This window comes from Penaeus vannamei, chromosome 38, assembly GCF_042767895.1.
Source record: "Penaeus vannamei isolate JL-2024 chromosome 38, ASM4276789v1, whole genome shotgun sequence".
NCBI classification, from domain to species: Eukaryota; Metazoa; Arthropoda; class Malacostraca; order Decapoda; family Penaeidae; genus Penaeus; species Penaeus vannamei.
The window spans coordinates 13,778,672-13,783,671 of NC_091586.1; the positions used below are offsets into that span (position 1 = coordinate 13,778,672).

The 5,000-nt window shown below is 27.3% G+C and overlaps 1 protein-coding gene across 1 annotated transcript in view; it reads right to left on the reverse strand.

Annotated features, from left to right (window-relative positions):
* The window catches only part of LOC138859782 (uncharacterized), a 35,912-nt gene that overhangs the window by 21,943 nt on the left and 8,969 nt on the right, over positions 1–5,000 (reverse strand). The window lies entirely within an intron of this gene.

Genomic DNA, 5,000 nt, shown 5'->3' on the forward strand with positions numbered 1-5,000 from the left:
TATATATATATATATATATATAAATTCTTCACTGCTTTAGTAGATGCTGAAAGCAGGTGCAACACCAAAACCTTGACAGAAATAAATAAAAACGGCCATCATACTGATAATGCCAATTTATGACAGGGTCGAAAAAGGTATGAGTAAAAAAGGATTTCGGATTAAAGGACAAAAAAGAAATAAAACCATAAACGTAAAACTGTTATGGCGGAAAAGGAACATGTGAAAGGCCGCGAGGAGAAGGCAGGACCTTATATGCTGCGACTATGACCATTATATCAACGATCACGACTAATTAGGTTAGTGGCAGGAAATCTCCAGTTTGTAAGGCGAGAACGGATCATGACCAAAGACTATATACGAAAGACAGGAAACATGCTATCTGACGCATTCTAAAACATGTGAGCTCCCCGGCCGTCCACCAGCGCCATCTGTTGACTCGACGCCCTACTAAACGTCCGACGTTGTTCAGTGGGGGTGTGCTCACGGGCTCATGTTCTCGGTCAGTTCAGACTTATTCAGAGGGGGTTGTGAATAGCTTATTTACTAATAAAGTTATATATATATATAGTTCATATCATATCATGACTGTATTAGCATTTATTTTCTTCATATGATTCTTTCGCCCCTCCCAGCCCGAAACTACCCATTCGGCAATTTAGGGCTGGTTAACAACTGTAAATTGGTAGTTCATACATGCACGGCATACATGCGGCGTATACAACATGCCATATACAGGACGCATTAAACCATGTGGCACAATGAACTTATAGACCTACAGTCACACAATATTAGTGATATATAAAGTATATGATTATATTGCCAAACACATCAATACATAGAAATTGAGTATGATAAATGAAAGAAAATTATTACAATATCTTTATTAGAATAATAACAAAACCTTTACAAATAAATGGCCGAAATGCACATTTTTATTTCAATTCTTCGCATCGCGACCGCATGATTTTGAGATTAATTTCCTCATTAAAAGGTTTTTATGTTTGATTAGGGGACTGTCCCCTAATCCCCTTTTCTAGGAACTGCCTAGAATGCATCTGCTTATTCTGCTATACCTTGTGTACTCTGGCAAGGAGCTCGAAACAGGCCTGTTAACATTTGAACTTATTTTACTTTTTCTATATTTCTGTTTGTTTCTACTATACAGATCTACAAAGTAATGATCATTGTTCAATAAATATATATGCTGATTTGGTTGATAACTATAATCTAACAAAATCAACCTGACAATTTTTTCACTCTGTTGATGTCAAATCTATCGTCAGCTTAGGCCAAATTGTAGCTTAAGGCTTGCACTATAATATTAAGTAGATTTTTGGCCTCTACTTTCTTTTAGACGGGCGTCATGACTTGACACCTTTACCAATCAAAATAATTTCTTGTGATCCAATGTATATCTTGCTTATGTCAATCTGAACATCACATATCTTAGGTTATATCTAAAAAAGCATAAACATGACAAACCTTTCTTTTTCCTTGGAAAAAATATGAAATATAAGTTGTTTATTCTCTTCGTTTTGTTTTTTACAAGCAGAGCAAGGATAAGACCTTCCTGGCATTGTCGGAACTGTCATTCCAATTTTCGCGCTTCTATATAAACAAGCAGACGGTATGAGATGACGTCACGAGATGCTCACTAACGCCATCTATTGCGCCGACGCCGCATTACTCACAGGATTTTGCTCGACTTTCCGGTCTTTCGTAGATAGTATTTGATCATGACAGATGGCTCAGAGGCATGAGCCGGACATCGCTCCTTGCCTTCAATTTGTCAATTTTTATAATTACAGTTGAAGTAAAGACGAGTGGAAATACATTCACGCATATATATGTGTGTGTGTGTATATATATATATATATATATATATATATATATATATATATATGTGTGTGTGTGTGTGTGTGTGTGTGTGTGTGTGTGTGTGTGTGTGTGTGTGTGTGTGTGTATGTGTGTGTGTGTGTGTGTGTGTGTGTGTGTGCGTGCGTGTGTGTGTGTGTGTGTGTGTGTGTGTGTGTGTGTGTGTGTGTGTGAGTGTGTGTGTGTCTGTACATGTACATAAATACATATATATGTATACATGTACGTATGTATTATCCATATATGTATATATGTGTGTGTTTGTGTGTGTACTGGACGTGACTACTTATATATATATATATATATATATATATATATATATATATATATATATATATATATATATATATATATATATATATATATATATATATATATATATATATATATATATATATATATACTTATGTATACATATATGGATATACATACGTACATGTATACATATATATGTATATATGTACATGTGTATATATATATATATATATATATATATATATATATATATATATATATATATATATATATATAAGTAGTTCATATGCCGTACAAGGGATACTGGACCGAGCGGCAGTTGCTCCTCTCAACCACGGCGCCCCTGATCCCCCTCCCCCTTTCCGCATAACTGCGTCCTCCTCGCCACTCGCGGGGCACAGCGAGGACCGCGCACGCGTAATAAGCCACGGTGATGCCTATCTGAGCGCCCTCATGAGGATCCCGGCTGAGCGCCAGGTTTGCGTCGGCCCAACGGGAGCTCGGACCCCACGCCGGCCCGCGCTCTGCCCTCGTTTCGCCCTGACCTTATTATTATTATTTTTTTTTTTATTATTATTATCATTATCATTATTATTATTACTATCATTATTATTGTTAGCATTATTGTTATTATCATTATTATTATTAACATTATTATCATTGTTATTATTATAATCTTTACTATTATTGTTATTATCATTATGATTATTGGTATTGTTGCTGTTATCATCATCATTATTATTATTATTATTATTATTATTATTATTATTATTATTATTATTATCATTATTATTATTATTACTATCATTATTACTGTTAGCATTATTATTATTATAATTATCATTATTAACATTATTATCATTGCTATTATTATTTTCTTTACTATTATTATTATTATCATTATAATTATTGGTATTGTTGCTGTTATCATCATTATCATTATTATCATTATTATTATTATCATTATTATTATTTTCATTTTATCATTATTATTATTGTCATGATTAGTATTATTGTTACTGTTCTTATTATTATTATCATTATTATTATTTTCATTTTATCATAATTATTATTTTCATTTTATCATTATTATTATTGTCATGATCAGTATTATTGTTACTGTTATTATTATTATCATTATTGTTATTTTCATTTTATCATTATTATTATTGTCATGATCAGTATTATTGTTACTGTTGTTATTATTATCATTACTATTATTATTATTATTATTATTATTATTATTATTATTATTATCATTATCATTATCATTATCATTATTATTATTATTATTATTATTATTATTATTATTATTATTATTATTATTATTATTATTATTATTATTATTATTATTATTATTACTATCACTATTATCATTATTATCATCATCATAATTACTATTATCATTATCATCACCATCATCAACTTCACCATTATCACTATATCATCACCATCAGTGTCATTATCATTACTATTATCATTGATGATAATAATATTACTATTATTATCACTATTATCTTTATTTTTCTTTATCATCATTATCAATATAAATTTTATTGCTATTATCATTATATTTATTGTTATCACTCGTTATTATTAGCATGCCTATCATTACTATTATTATCCTTACTATTTCATATCATTATCATATCATTACTATTACTATTATTATTATTGTTATTGTTATCATTATTGTTATTATCATTGTAATTATCAATATTATTGTTATTGTTTTTATTTTCATTATTATTATTGTTATTATTATTATTATTATTATCATTATTGTTATTTTTATTTTTATTATTATTATTATCATCATCATCATCATTTATATTATTATTATTTCTATTATTATTATTATCATTATTATTATCATTATTATTATTATTATTATTATTATTATTATTATTATTATTATTATTATTATTATTATTATTATTATTATTATTATTATTATTATCACCATCATTATTATCATCATTATTATCATTGTTGTCATTACCATTATTACTGTTATTATCATTATTATTATCATTATTATTATAATCATTATTTTTTGTTATCATTATTACCATTATTGCTAGCATCATTACTACAGTAATAATAATTATCATTATTACCATTATTATTATTACTATTATTATTATTATTATCATTATTATTATTATCATTATTACCATTATTATCATTATCATTGTTATTATTATCATTATCAATATCAATATTATTGTTATCATCATTAATGTTATTATTATTATTATTATTATTATCATTATTATTATTATTATTATTATTATCATTATTATTATTATTATTATTATTATTATTATTATTATTATTACTATTATTATCAATACTATTATCATTATTATCATTATCATTATTGTCATTATCATCATTATTGTTATCTTTATTATCATTATCATCATCATCACCATCATTATCATTATTATCATTATCATTATTATCATTATTGTCATTATTATTACTGTCATCATCACCGTTGTCATTATTATTATTGCTATTAGTAGTAGTAGTAGTAGCAGAGGTGTCATTATAACTACTGTTATTATTGAACGGTATTCATGTTGATAAATGAATGAGAATGGATATCTTCACAATACAAGATGTATTTGACCGGTTTCGATTATATCTTCGTCAGAAATACATGTATTTCTGACGAAGACATAATCGATACCGGTCAAATACATCTCTCGTATTGTGAAGATATCCATTCTCATTCATACCTTTTCTACAATTGTTATTATTATTACTGCTTTTATCAGCAGCAGCATTATAATTGTTACTACTACATCTACTATTGTCATTATTGTTACCATTGTTAATATTATTATCATCATTATTAT